The sequence below is a fragment of the Humulus lupulus genome, chromosome X (assembly GCF_963169125.1).
Source record: "Humulus lupulus chromosome X, drHumLupu1.1, whole genome shotgun sequence".
Taxonomy (NCBI): Eukaryota; Viridiplantae; Streptophyta; class Magnoliopsida; order Rosales; family Cannabaceae; genus Humulus; species Humulus lupulus.
This window is the reverse complement of record NC_084802.1, coordinates 60,073,530-60,089,089: the sequence shown is the minus strand read 5'-3', so window position 1 is coordinate 60,089,089 and position 15,560 is coordinate 60,073,530. Positions and strand designations below refer to the sequence as shown.

General features: G+C 39.5%; 1 non-coding gene across 1 annotated transcript; it reads right to left on the bottom strand.

Moving 5' to 3' along the window:
* Positions 1-6,031: 6,031 nt before the first annotated feature.
* On the bottom strand, positions 6,032-6,138 carry LOC133807560 (small nucleolar RNA R71). Its single transcript, XR_009879466.1, has one exon. It is a non-coding gene; the product is annotated as a small nucleolar RNA R71 (small nucleolar RNA).
* Positions 6,139-15,560: the final 9,422 nt, after the last annotated feature.

Sequence of the window (15,560 nt, the reverse complement as noted above, 5' to 3'; positions counted from 1 at the left end):
AGTCACGGCGGGGATTTATACCCGGCTCGGGGCGAGCCTGGGGGTGTAAATGGGAATTTAGAGAATATATTGGGGTTAATTTAGATAATGAGGAATATAATTGGTGATTAATTAATTATTGGGAAGTAAGCGGTAAATATTAGAGACACTCGAGGAATTAGCGGGAATTAGGTGAAATGACCAAAATACTCCTAGGTGGATTAAAAGAGTTAGAGTTAAAAGGAAGGGTATTGTGGTCATTTGGCAGATAAGGATAGGCATAACTGAGGCTTTATGCTCAGTGGAGTTTGTAGAATAAAATAGAAGTCTGAAAAGAAAGAAAAGAAGGAAAAAGAAGGAAATAAAAGAAAGACAAAGAAGGGAAGGAAGGCAAGGTTGGTTTAGGCACTTTCAACCATTTTCTTGAGGGTTCTTGGAGCAAATTTCAGAGGAGAGCTAGATCAAGTTGAGCCATAAGGTTTCTGAGTTAGGCTTGAAGAAGTGGCAAGGGTTTAGCAGGAACAAACCTTCCACTTGAGGTAAAACTTTGAAGTTTCTTCAATTCTGGTTTTAATTTTTAACTAAGGTATCTAAGCTGAATTAATGGGGAATTCTAGGGAATTGGAGCCAAGGATTTGAGGAGGAGGAAGCCAAGGAAGAGTGGAGAGTATCCTATCATCAACTCTCCAGTTAAAGGTAAGGAACTTCGGTTTCAACTCTGAGATTTCTATGGTTTCCGCTGAGTTTCTGAGTTTAGGATCAACTATGGTGAATTTTGAGATTAGGGATGCATGTGCTTGGGTTTTGAGTATTTGGGATGCTTGGGATGGGTGGATTATGTTAATAAGCTTGTTTTTAAGTTTGGTTGGGGATTGGAAGAGTTTTGGTAAGGGTTGGCTCGAGGAAAACGCAGGAAGGAAAAATGCAGTAGTGGATGTCTGTGACTAGCGCTACAGCACTAGCCTTTGGGCACTGTAGCACTAGGCCAAGCATTCTGAGGGTGTTTTGGTTCTTCTTGTAGCGCTGTAGTGCCCTTCTTAGAGCGCTGTAGCGCTACCCTGTCCCCAGAAAGGGGTTTTTGAGTCATTTTCAAGGGTTTTTGCCTGGGGGTTCGGGGTTCGATTCCACCATCCCGTTTGGTGGAATTGGAGCTTCCTGAGGGCTCAGGATTGGTTCCAAGGCTAGGGTTCTGAGTTAAGGTTTAGTGATGATTTTGACCTATGGTTGTGATTATGTGAGCGCTAGGGTTCAAGGGGGATCGTGCTCAAGGATCATAGCGAACAAAGCTAGCAAATCCAAAGGTAAGAAAACTACACCCGGTTATATGTTTGTGATGGGACTAAGTGTTCCCGATATCTATATAATGTCATAGATGGTATTACGCCATGGGACATGTGAAAAACGGCCTGAGGGTGTCGTATACAATATTTGCGCATAGGGCGCGGCTTGGCCACTGGTAGCCGAGGATAGCTTAATATTCACTGATCTCGGTTTAAGCGGGCCAGAGTCAGTGGGATAACGGAGGGTGCGGCCTGAGGACGCTAACCCTAGTTGTCATTGTAATTGATGTATGATATGAGTTTATATGTTTGGTATGCTAAATACTTGGTTATCCTGAATGTTTAAATGGTTTAGAACATGTTTATGAAATATGAGATATTGGATCGTCTGTTGATTTCTTATGCTGTGTTATTATGTTTTCTTGCTGGGCCTTGGCTCGCGGGTGCTAAAGGCAAAGGAAAGTTAGACCAGACCTGAGATGGAGAGATGCGGGGCTGAATGTACATAGTCAGCTCTTCGGTCGCCTTGGCCGAGGAGTAGATCAGAACAGGGATTGCCTAGCTGTCTATTTTGCCCTAGTATGGATAATATTGTATTTAAATTGTGAATCTTTTGTAAATGATTTTAATCTGATTATTTTTGGATCCCGTGTAAATAGGAAATGTTTCTTTATAATAAATGCGACTTTCAAGACCAAAATCTTTTAACCCTAGTTCCACAGTAGTTTCAATAACACGTTTTCAACTTAATGACTTGATTAGCGAGTCTAGCACTTTTATAAACACACAGTGTAACGGTCTTGGCTATCCAGAATGTTACGCCATCTATCTCCCACTGTCTGGGACAGTACTGCCTCTGGTACCTATAACGTCCCAAAACTACTAATAAAGCTTAGTTCCTTGATTAGCGTGCCAAGAGGGCAATAATTGATTTAATTATGTTCTTACGTGGTTAATTGTGAGATATGTGTATCAGCATGTGATTACGTGGATTAAATGATTATATGACTAGAAATGCATGTTTAGGTGAATTAAATATGCATGTGGGCCCATTCTTGTTAATAAGGGCGTATTTGTAATTTTGGCCCATTGAGGGCATAAATGTGCTTATGTGTGTGTTATGGTTGAGATCACTGTATTGTGGATATATGTCTGAGTTGTGTTGTCCGAGACAGTTCTAGGGAACGAATTAGCATAATAGTCATAATGGGTTCGAATACCCGACTCAGGATGAGCATAGGGGTATTTTGGGAACATAGTACGTGTTCGGGGTTACCGGGTAACAGGTAGCTATATAGTGATTATTTGGGTATGTTGGGATTAAATGAGGATTTATAGGACTACTCTAGGAATAAGCAGGAAAATGGTGGAAAATGACGGGTTTGCCTGTGGAGTCATTAAATGGCTAAGGATTAACTCAGGGGTAGTTTGGACATTTTGGAAGCTGAGGATAGACTTGAACTTACCTTAGATTCTAGAGCTAATCAGAAGGGAAAGGGAAACACTTAGACACTTTCTCAGCTTAATACATATCTTCCTCTCTCTCTCTCTCTCTCTCTAGTTGGGATTTTGCTGAAATTCAAGGAGGAAATATGGGAATTGAAGCTCGAAGTAATTGGGGTTTAGCTCAGGGTTGGATCATCATTTAAGGTAAGGATTTATTTTGGCTTTTGTTGAATTTTTTCTGCTGTGATTTAGAGGTTTGCTTAGGTTCAAACTTAGGACCTGATTTTGAGTTTTGATGAGTTTATGGGATGAGTTTTGGGGGTGTTTATACTGCTAATATTTCCTTGACATGAATTATGGACTAAATTTTGGGTTTAAGCTTTGATTTGGGTAGCTTTTAGAGAGTTTGGCTCATAGAAATGCATGGAGGATTTCTGGGTTTTTGGCTTGAGTCGCGGCCTTGTTCTTCAGGCATTGCAGCCCATGTGTGTGAAGAAGCTGGGAACCTCTGAAATTTGTCTAAGCACCGCGGTGCAGGCTAAGGTGCTTCATGGCCCATGCCCCCCAGAAGAGAGCCCCAAGGCTCTCTGACTTGTAGCACGCTGCGGCCCTTAGGGGCTGGATCATGGCTCAAATAGGGAATAATGGCCAAAACAGGGTTTTAAGCTCGGGAATCAAAACTTGAGGGCTCAGGAAGGATTCTACTGCCCAGTTTAGTAGAATTCGAGGTCCCAGAGGCTAGAATACTATTCTGAAGTTCTTAATTGGTTTAGGGTAGATGGATATTTGTTACTATTGAGTTGTGACTAAGTTTTACCGCCAAGGCTCAGGATTAGGGGATCTTTCTCGAGATCACACTAGACAGTCAGCTCGAGACACAGGTAAGAAAACTGTTTATGCCTGTAGAGCATGGCATGGCCCAATTATTTGTGTTTATTGTTATGTGTGAATATTTGTAGCTTTTATGCTATGTTTGCATGGTTATGGTTGATCGGCGAAGACCGGGATCGGCGACGGCCGAGAACGACGATAAGCATGTTGAATGCAGGGCGAATGGCAACAAACATACTGAATGCAGGCCGCCATGGCATGGTGATAAATCTATATTTTATAGTTATTAATTGAGCTTTTGGACTTAAAAATCTTAGTGAAATAGAGTGTTTGTGTTACTATTGTGAATTTAGTCATTTTGTCTTTCAATTTTGTTTGTGAATTTTGTTTTAATCAGTGATAAATCTTGTTGGAAAATAATTGGATTATTAACTAAAAAAATGTGATATATATTTTGAAGGCCAAAAATAAAGAATGCTTGGAAAGCATGGTGGAAATTGTGCAAAGAAAGCATCTTGGATCTGAAATCATGATACTTTGTTGTAGCATCACATCAACTTTGCTATAGAAAAGTGTACACAATCAGCAACTTAAGTCATTCATGCATACTTGGCAAGTCATTAAATGAGATGGAATGACATCATGAGATGGATAATGAGGTGGAAAAAGAGCTGATATTTTTACGGAAATCTGTGTTCCCCACATGTAGAGAGAGAGAAGAAGGAATATACCCATTTTTGGAGCCCTACAAAGATAGCTTTTCTTCTTCAGCCGGAGCAGCCCTCCAAGACCATTGAAGACCTTTTTTCTACAACTTTTGAAGAAAAGAAAACACCAAGGAGAAAAAGGAAAACGTGGGAGATGAAAAGAGAAACAAGAAGAGGAAGAGGATGAGGATGAGAACGCTCTAACATTTGGGGCTAGATTTCCTTAATCTTTTCCCTTTTTTTAGTTTACGTTTCTTTTCTCTTCTTGAACTCATGGAAACAATGGTGTTGAATGTTTATGGTTATTTGTTTATTTTGAGTATGAACTAACTCTTTTGAAGCTAGGGATATTAATGAGCCCAAATTTGTAGTGAACCCCCAAGTTGTTAACTTAAATTTATGTTATGTTGCTCTTGTTCACTTAAGCTATGTTTATTGCTAATTCTTGCTTGATATTGATCAACTTTAGTGAGATACAAGCTAATATTAATTCTGGAAGGGCTGAAATTAGTGGATATGCTTAATTGATGTATGTTAATAACTATTTTGTTAATTAGTGAATATTATAGGAATATTGTGTTCACCATGCAAACATATAAGATTAATGCTTAATTGTGTTCTTGAAATTGGATTAGCATAGGAATATGTGGATTTAATTGTGGGAACTTTATCATGTGCATTTGGAAAGATGACATATGCAATTGTTATAGAATCTTGGTTATAGGAGTAACTTTGCTATAGCATTAGGGGTGAACTACAAATTAGGGGGAATTGATATTCCTAGCTATTTCATCATTCATTTGACAAAGTGACTATTCATTGATTTAGTTTAATGTGCTCATTTTATTTTTCTAAAGTAGTTTGCAAATTCTTAATTTATCACATCAATTCAAAGTTCTTGCAACCCAAATTATTAGAGATGATTTTTATAATAGTTAGCTTAAAGCAATCCTTGAGGAGACGATAAAATTACTTGCTACTTTATTACTTGTCAGGTGATTATGTACACTTACATATCCTAAAAGAAAAGAAAAGAAAAACCGCAACAAGTTTTTAGCGTCGTTGACGGGGATTGTTTAAAGTCATTTATTTTGAAATTAATTATCTTGCAATTTGGTTTGATTTTCTTTTGTGCTAACTTGGGTGATTCTCATGTAAATTCAGGTTCACACAGTGTATGAACGAGAATCAACACCCTAAACCACTTCCCCTTGATCTAGAAATTGAACGCACATTTAGACGAAGGTGAAAAGTTCAAAAAGCCCAAAGGGAAGAAGTAGTGATGGATGCTGAGCAAGGAGTTCAACAGGGAGTTGCTCAAAGGGCAGCAAATCAGGCAGAATCTGCTCAAGAAAGAGTAGCTCAAAGGGGAGTGGTTGTTAATAATAGGCAGAATGTTATTATTGTAGTTGATGATCGAGAACGTGCCATTAGGCAATACGCTCCCCCCTCTTCAACGAGCATAATTCGAGCATTGTAAAACCAAAAAATCAAGCGGCACAATTTGAATTGAAGCTAGTTATGTTCCAGATGCTTTAGATTATGGGCCAGTTCAGTGGAATGCCAACAGTAGATCCTCACCTTCATCTTCACTTATTCATTGAAGTGATTGATTCTTTCTAGCTACCCGGAGTTGCAGAGGATGCCTTGAGACTAAATTTGTTCCCATACTCCTTGAGAGATAGAGCGAGAGCTTGGTTGAACTCTCTGCCATCTGATTCTGTGACTACTTGGTAGGAGTTGGCTGAGCGTTTCTTGATGAAGTACTTTCCTCACACTAAGAATGCCAAGCTACGCAATGAGATTACTTAATTTTAGCAAATTGATGAAGAATCTTTATATGAGGCATGGGAGAGGTTTAAGGAGTTGTTGAGAAAATGTCATCATCGTGGCATTCCTCATTGCATCCAGATGGAGACCTTTTATAATGGTCTCAAAGCTCACACAAGAATGGTGGTAGATACTTCGACAAAATGGGCTCTTCTTGCTAAGTCCTATAATGAGGCATATGAAATTCTTGAGAGAATATCCAACAACAACTATCAGTGGCCCACTACTAGATCATCTACAAGTAGAAAAGTGGCTGGTATTCGTGATGTTGATGCCCTCACTTCTTTGGCAGCCCTAGTTTCCTCTATATCAATATGCTCAAGACAATGAACATGGGGATGAATCAGTCAATGGGGTAGCCTATGGGGTCACAAATGGGGCAAATGGAAAACATTTCTTGTGTGTATTTTGGTGAAGGACAAACTTTTGACGATTGTCCTTCCAATCCTGCAGTTGTATGCTATATGGGAAATCAAAATAGGAATGGTCCTTATTCTAATTCCTACAATCCATCATGGAGGCAACATCCCAACTTTCATGAAGTAATCAAGGGGTTGGCCCTAGCACTTCATCTATGCCTCCTAGACCCACTTTTCCACCAGGCTATCCTCCACAAGCCCCACAATAAAGGTCACAACAAGCGCTGCAATCCAATTCACTTGGGAACATGTTGAAGGAGTACATAATGAAGAATGAAGCCATGATCCAAAGTCAAGCAACATCCTTGAGGAACCTAGAAACTCAAGTTGGGCAACTTGCTAATGAGCTAAGAAATAGACCTCAATGTGCTTTACCAAGTGACACGGAAAATCCAAGGAATATGGGTAACGAACATTGTAAGGCCATGACTTTGAGAAGTGGGAATGGTTTAGAAAATTCCAAGAAATTTTGTTGGGCATGAGAGTGAGCCCTCTTCAATCCAAAACAATGATAAAGTAAGCGAAGATGCTGAAAATTCAAGGAAATTAGCCTCTGCCCAGAATGCGGCCGCATCAGAACCACCACAAAGTTCCCTAGAAATCCAAATGCTACCTTTTCCACAGAGATTTTAGAAACAGACGCAAGAGAGTCAGTTCAAAAGGTTTCTTGACATGTTGAAGCAGCTACATATCAATATTCCTCTTATTGAAGCTCTAGAGAAAATGGCCAATTATGTGAAGTTCATGAAAGACATTCTTACTAAGAAGAGACGGTTGGGAGAGTTTGAGACTGTGGCCCTTACATGGAATGTAGCTCCTTCTTGTAAAATAAGTTGCCTCCGGAGATGAAAGATCCTGAAAGTTTTACCATTCCATGCATTATTGGTAACTGCTATTGCGGGATGGGTTTATGTGATTTGGGTGCCAGTATCCATTCAATGCCTATGTCTGTGTTTAGATAATTAGGAATTGGAGAGGTCAGGCCTACCACAATTACTCTTCAGCTTGCAGACCGATCTCTTGCTCATCCTGATTGGAAAATTGAAGACATGTTAGTGAAGGCTGACAAGTTTATTTTTCTTGTTGTATTTATTGTGTTGAATTATACGATGGACAAGGAGGTAAAAATTATTTTGGGGGGACCTTTTCTTGAAATAGGTAGAACTTTGATTGATGTTTAGAAGGGTGAACTTACTATGAGGGTCCAAGATGAACAGGTGACTTTCAATGTGTTCAAGGCTAAGCGATTTCTAGATGAAGATGAGGAGTGTTCAGTTGTTTCAGTGGTGGACTATTTAGCATCAAAAGAGTTAGAAAATAGTTATCTTGACAATCCCTTCGAGAGGCTTTTGTTGTTTGATTCACAAGAGAATGATGAGGATGAGTACTTGGCTTGGCTAGAAGCTAGTTCACAAGGTTTAGGCTTAACAAGACATTTTGAGTCCTCAGAACTCTCTTCTAGAGCTTTCAAAACCCCAAGACCTTCAGTTGAGGAACCACCACAGTTGGAGTTGAAAGTTCTACCTTCCCACTTGAGATATGCTTATTTGGGTGAGTCTTCTTCATTTCCTATCATTGTTTCAGTTGAGTTGACTAGAGAACAAGAAGAAAAGTTGCTTGAGGTATTGAGAAAGTTCAAGAAGGTCATTAGGTGGACCATAGTAGACATTAAGGGTGTTAGTCCCTCTCTATACATGCACAAGATTTTGTTGGAAGAAAGTGAAAAAGGATCAATTGACGGGCAGAGAAGGCTCAATCCTATTATAAAAGAGGTGGTAAAATAGGAAAGCATTAAGTGGCTTGACGTTGGTATTATTTATCCCATTTCTGATAGCCCATTCGTTAGTCCCGTTCAGTGTGTAACAAAGAAAAGTGGAATCACAATGGTGAAGAATGAAGACAATGAATGAACAGGGTGGAGAATATGCATGGATTACAGGAAATTGAACAAGGCCACTAGGAAAGATCATTTTCCTCTTCCTTTCATTGATCAAATGTTGGGTAGACTTGCAGGGAGAGATTATTATTGCTTTCTAGATGGATATTCTGGTTATAATCAGATTGCATTGGCTCCAGAGGATCAACACAAGACTACTATCACTTGCCCCTATGGTTCTTTTTCATTTTGTAGGATGCCTTTTGGTTTATGCAATGCTCCTACCACATTTTAGAGGTGCAGGATCATAACGCCCTGGTTAGCCAAGACTGTTACACTATGTATTTTAAATAGTGCTAAACTCGCTAAACGAGTCATTTGGCCATAAATGTGTAACTAAATGTGATTAACGGTCCAGGGTTAAAATTTTTGGTTAAAAGGAATAGATATTTCATTAAAATGTTAAGCTGTACATGGGATCCCATAATAAACATTTACAAAGTTGTTTACAGTTCTGAAAGATAATTACAACTCAAAAGTTACAATCCGCCGACCTAAGCGGCAAAAATAGGGTTTAACCCTTGTTCCTCTGAGAAACCTTGGCCGTGGTGGTCAAGTGGCCACATATGTACACATCGCCACCTAAGCTCTCTAACTCATGGCTGGTCCAGCTTCCTTTTCCCCTTACCTGCACCACATCGCACACATGAGCCAAGGCCCAGCAAGAAAACTTAAACATGCTCATAAGCAGTGAATAACACGTTACCAAACCATAATAAGCATGCCTAGCAGTAATAACCTTACTAATGCATGGGGACCATTCATATAAATGACTACAGCATCATATGGGGACAGCTGCCCTAAATAAATGATTAACTGAATCATATCGAGGTCCGTTGTCCAAAACACATGATTAATTAATCATACTGGGGCCCAACTCCCTAGGATATGGGATTAATAAGACACCCCAGGGCCCATTGCCCTATCCTCTATATAACCAGCCTTAAAGATGGCTCAGCGTACCTAGTGCTTTAGTTTTCCATGACCATTAGGTCGGACAAGCGTATAATGCGCTCCTGATTAGATCTAACCAAAATGACCAGCGCTTAGTGTGTTCTTTCCTCCCTAGATTCGTAAGTCAATTTTTTTTACCAGCGCTATTGTCGTCCTTGACTCATAAGTCAAGCCTTTCACAATTATATAATGCTAACAGGCATTCATCATATAACAAGTATCCATATACATAGCATTCAGCATGCTTAGTTAATCATTCACAGGCATAATCATAATCATGCACATTTACAGGGGCCCACGCCCAATCAAGATTATATTCAACATTCGGGCCAAGCCCTAATCATGTACATCATGCAAGGGGTGCAGCTTTCTTACCTCAGGTTCGAGTGTAATATAAAATAAGAACGACCCTCAAACACGATTCTGATCTTGAGCCCCATGCGGTAACACACTCTAAACACCACCAAAAACTCAAGTCCATAACCTTGAACTTTCAAGCTTAAGAACAATAAAACTAAAGCAGAATACCATTAAAAACAGAGTTACAATCCTTACCTCAGTTGTGAATTTAATTCCCTTAGCTGCAGCTAATCAATCCTATACTTCCAATCCAAGCTTAAGAATTGCTTCCTTTAGCCTTGCCCCAAAATCAAGCCTAGAGAAAGAGAGAGAAAGAATGATCGAGAGAGAGGGAAGAGAGCTGAGAGTTCTTGTAACACCCTGGATAACCAAGACCGTTACACTGTGTATTTGAAATAGTGCAAGACTTGCCAATCAAGTCATTTGAAGAAAAATGTGATCCTAAAGTCATAATCAGGTTAAGGTTACAAGATTTTGATCATAAACGGTTAATTTTCATTAAAATAGATGTTTGGTACATAGGATCCCAAAAATAGGGTTTAAAAGACAATTTACAAACTCTCAAAAGTTATATACAATCAGTGGCCACTCTAATGGAAAAATACAAGTTTTAGGCTTCTGTCTTTGTACTTTCCCTTGGCCGTGGTGGACGAGCAGGTGACAATGTACACCTCACCCCCAGAGTTATCCAGATCATGGTTGGTCCAACTTACCATTACCTTGACCTGCATCACGTAGCACCTGTGAGCCAAGGCCCAGCAAGAAAACCATAGCAATAATACATAATCAATGATTATAATCAATTAATTCACCAGACAGTTAACCAGAGATTCAACAAGTCATAGCATCAAGCTAACACAATAAACATTTATATTCAACAATTTATCGCAATCAACATGCAATACTTAGGGTCGACGCCCTTAGGTCGCACCCTCTATTTAATCCAATGACTCAGGCTCGCTTAGGTCGAGTCTAGTGTTTATTTAGCTGACCCCAACTCACAGTGGTCGAGCCGCGTCTTGTGCACAAATTATTAGCCCCTAGCTATCTTAGGTCGTTCATTCCATGCTCACATGGCATTATCATAGTTATACGGCATATGTATTCAAATACAGGGAATCTCAGTCCCAACATAGCCACACAAGGGTGCAGTTTTCTTGCCTTTAATTCTGAATGAAGATAATAGAATGGTCCCGAGCACAATCTTTAGCCCCGAGCCTTGGCAATAAACCTAGTCACAGTGTCCAATGGGTAATCGTTAACTTCCAATCCAAATAAAAACTTAGGAGACAGAAACTAGCCTTCGAGACCTCAATTTCTACTAAACCGGATAGTAGAAATTCTCTCGAGCGCATAGGTTCGAACCCCCGAGCCTTACCAATTCTAGAAACCATTATAATCTAAAATCCCTAGGCGGGTCTCGACCTACCTTAGTGGGTCGTGATTTTCCCCCAAGTCAAAGAGGATAACCTCAGGCCAAAGGGGAGGCGGGCTGCAACTTGGCTTAATGGGTCACGGCGCGCCCCCATCTCAGAGAGCACCCCAGGGCCAAATGGCCACATGCATCGTGGTGCCCCAAGGCTTGGTCGTAGCGTTCCCCTTCGAGCCCAGAAATTCTGGGTTCCTTCCACACATTTACCAGCCAATTTTCCCCAGAATTTCCCCAAAATTCCACCTGGAAAAACCTCCCCAATCAAGCCTAGCTAGCCATGAATTTAAGACCTTCATTCACATATTTAAGGCACAAAATAACCCAGCAAACTCCACTGAAATTTCTTACAATTCATCTCCTAGAAACCTCAAACAATGAGCTCCATGAACCTAAATTCAATCAACACCCAAAATTCTACCTAAACAAACCCAGCAAAATTCAAAGATTAAAACTAGAGTTCCTACCTCAATTATGACTAAATTATTCTCTGTTTTCCAGCTCAAATTCCCAGCTTGAATTCCCCCTATCTTTCCTTATGTTTTCCTTCAATGAACTCTAGCTCAAGTCTAAGCTTACTTCCCTTTTTCTTCCTTAGCTTCAACTCCTTCAAGTTCGAAAGTGTGATAGAGGGTAATTGAAATTGGAGTCTTCCTCATATGTCTAGTATATTCTGAATGCCCAAAGAGTTTGGCCGACCCTACCCTTAACCACACACAATGACCAAACTGCCCTCTAAGTTAGCTAGTCCTCAAATTGTCCCTAGGGGTAAAATGCTCATTTCCCCCCAGTTCCTAATATTTACCACTCAATCTCGTCATCCCATTAATTACCATTTATTTATTCAATATCTAATAATTCCCAAATTATTCTCTAAATTCCCATAAATACTCCCAGGCTTACCCAGAGCTGGGTATTAATCCCCGCTGTGACTATTTTGCTAATCCGCTCACTAGGACCGTCTCGAGCCATATGCTGCAAATATATCCACATAATAATGTGGTCTCAACAATTTATCACATATAATCACATTTATGCCCACAACGGGCCAAAATTACAAATATGCCCTTATAAGCTATAAAAGGCCCACATGCATATCTAATACTCACAAACATGCATGTCACATAGTCATATAATCATATTAATCATGCATGCCACATAATCATGCATTAAACCATTAAATCACACATATACCAATTATGCCCTCTCGGCACGCTAATCAAGGCCCTTAAGCCTTATTAGTGATTTTGGGTCGTTACAGTTCTGAATGCTTTATTCTACTAGGTTTTGAGTATATCCTCCCTTAGGCTAGGAAATGACCAATATACCCCTTAGTCAAGTTAGGTTCTATAATGCCCTCAAGGGCAAAGTGGTCATTTGTCTCACACCCCGTTAATCATAATTGATGACTTATAATTCCCACTACTTCCAATATACTCAAATAATTACCAAACAATTTATCATTACTTGATCAATCCCGGTAATGTACTAAGTTACCAAATTATTCCTAGGCTCACCCGAGCCTGATATTTGACCCCTTTATGACTAAACTGCTAACTTGCTCCCTAGGAATGCCTCGTGCTGTGTATCTCAAATATATCCACATAATAATGTGGTCTCACACATGCACATATATATAATTATGCCCTCAACGGGCCAAAATTACTAAAATGCCCTTCTAATAAGAAACGACCCACATACATGCAAATTCAGTCATTTAATAATATAACTTACATAATTCATATAACCATGCATTAAAATCACATAATAATGCATTAAACAAGTTATTGCTCTCCTGGCCCCCTAATCAAGGCACTAAGCCACATTAGGGAATTTGGGACATTACAATGATGGATATTTTCACTGATATGGTGGAGAAATTCTTAGAGGTAATCATGGATGATTTTTCTATTTTTGGTGATTCTTATGACGTTTGCTTGAGTGATTTGGCTAAGGTTTTGCAAAGATTTGGAGAAACAAACCTTGTCCTTAACTGGGAAAAAATGTCATTTTATGGTTAAGGATGGTATTGTTTTGGGCCACAAAGTATCAAAGCATGGTATTGAAGTTGATAGAGTCAAGATTGAGGTTATTGAAAAGCTCCCATCTCCCACCTCAGTGAAGAATATTAGAAGCTTTCTTGGCCATTCGGGGCGGTTCATAAAGGATTTCTCCAAGATCTCTAAGCCTCTTTGCAACTTATTGGGAAATGATACACCTTTCCATTTTGATGAAGCATGTTTGAAAGCCTTTGAAGAGTTGAAAATTTGATTGGTTTCTGCACCAATTATTGTGGCTCCAGATTGGGACTTGCCTTTTGAATTGATGTGTGATGCTAGTGACTTTTTTGTGGGAGCGGTGATGGGGCAGCGAAGAAACAAGATTTTTCACTCCATTTACTATGCTAGTCGTACTTTGACAGGTGCTCAACTCAACTATACAGTGACAGAAAAAGAACTCTTGGCTATTGTCTTTGCTTTTGACAAGTTTCGGTCTTATTTGGTGGGCACCAAGGTGATAGTCTATACAGATCATTCAGCCATCAAATACTTGGTTGAAAAGAAGGATGCTAAGCCTCGGTTGATTAGATGGGTGCTTTTACTCCAAGAGTTTGATGTGGAAATTCAAGAAAGAAAAGGAGTGGAGAACCAAGTGGTGGATCATTTGTCAAGAATGGAAGGTGATAAGGAATCAAGTTTTTTAGTTCCCATCAAGGAGACATTCCCAGATGAGCAATTATTTGAGGTAAACCACTCTCAAGTTGTTCCTTGGTTTTGCAGATTTTGCTAATTATTTGGTTAGTGGGATGTTGCCTCGGATTTTACAAGCCAACAAAAGAAGTTTTTCCATGATGTGAGGCACTACTTTTGGGAGGAGTCATACTTGTTCAAACAATGTGTTGACCAAATGATTAGGAGATGTGTCCCCGAGCAAGAGATGGAAGATATCCTACACCATTCCCACTCTTCACCTTGTGGAGGGAATTTTGGGGAAACTAGCACCGCATCTAAGGTACTTCAATGTGGTTTCTTTTGGCCTTCCTTGTTTAAAGATGCTCATGCTTTTTTTGTTGAGGTGTGATTGATTCCAAAGGGTTGGTAATATTTCTAGAAGGAATGAGATGCCCTTAACTTATATTCTTGAATTTGAATTGTTTGATGTGTGGGGTATAGATTTTTGGGCCCATTTCCTCCATCTTATGGAAACTTGTACATTTTGGTGGCTGTGGATTATGTTTCAAAATGGATGGAATCAATTGCCTCTCCCACTAATGATTTTAAAGTTGTCATGAGGTTCTTACAAAAGAATGTGTTCACTCATTTTGGCACCCCAAGGGAAATCATTAGAGATGAAGGCACTCATTTTGTGAATAAGTTACTAGCAAGTTTATTGGCTAAATATGATGTGAGGCACAAAGTAGCTACTGCATACCATCCTCAAACTAATGAGCAAGCTGAGTTATCCAATAGAGAGATAAAAGGTGTCCTTGACAAAGTGGTGAACCCCAACCATAAGGATTGGTCCAAGAGGTTAGATGACGCATTGTGGACCTATAGAACAACTTTCAAGACACCATTGGGGATGTCACCATATCGTTTGGTGTTTGGCAAAGCTTGTCATTTACCGGTGGAACTTGAGCACTTTGATTCTTGGGCTATTCAAACACTCAACATGGATTTGCAACTTGCAGGAGAAAAGAGAATGTTGTAGTTGAATGAATTAGAAGAGATGTGTTTATTCTCTTATGAAAATGCCAAACTTTACAAGGATAAAACAAAAAGATGGCACGACATGCATAATCAACCAAGAGTGTTTGAAGAGGGCCAGCGAGTTTTTCTCTTAACTCGCGGTTGAAGCTATTTCCATGCAAGCTCAAGTCAAGATGGTCGGATCCATTCTTGATAGTTAAGGTGTATCCCTATGGAGCGGTGGAATTGCGTGAAGAAGGCTCCAGATGAGAATTCAAGGTTAATGGCCAAAGACTTAAGCACTGTTAGGGTGGAGAGGTTGAGCGAAACATGTGCTCAATTCTTTGGAGGATCCTTGAAGAAGATGTAACAACTTGGGTTATTGTGGAGTTTGGATATTTAATTGTAAAGCAACCCAAACGATCTACATATATAGGGAAAAAAAAGAGAAAAAAAATTAATGATAATAAATAAATAATAAAAAGATATAAATATATATAGTAAATCTTTCTTTTAGATTTTGGTTTCCGATGGTTTAATGTGCTTATGGTTACAGGGAAAATGGAATCAAACGGGTCGCGGAGTTAAGCATTTTTGTTGTAGCAACGTCAATACAATGCTACAACATCAATTTTGAGCAAGCTCTCTAACTTAGTTTTGCTGCAGCAAAATTCGAATGATGCTACAACATCAATTTTGA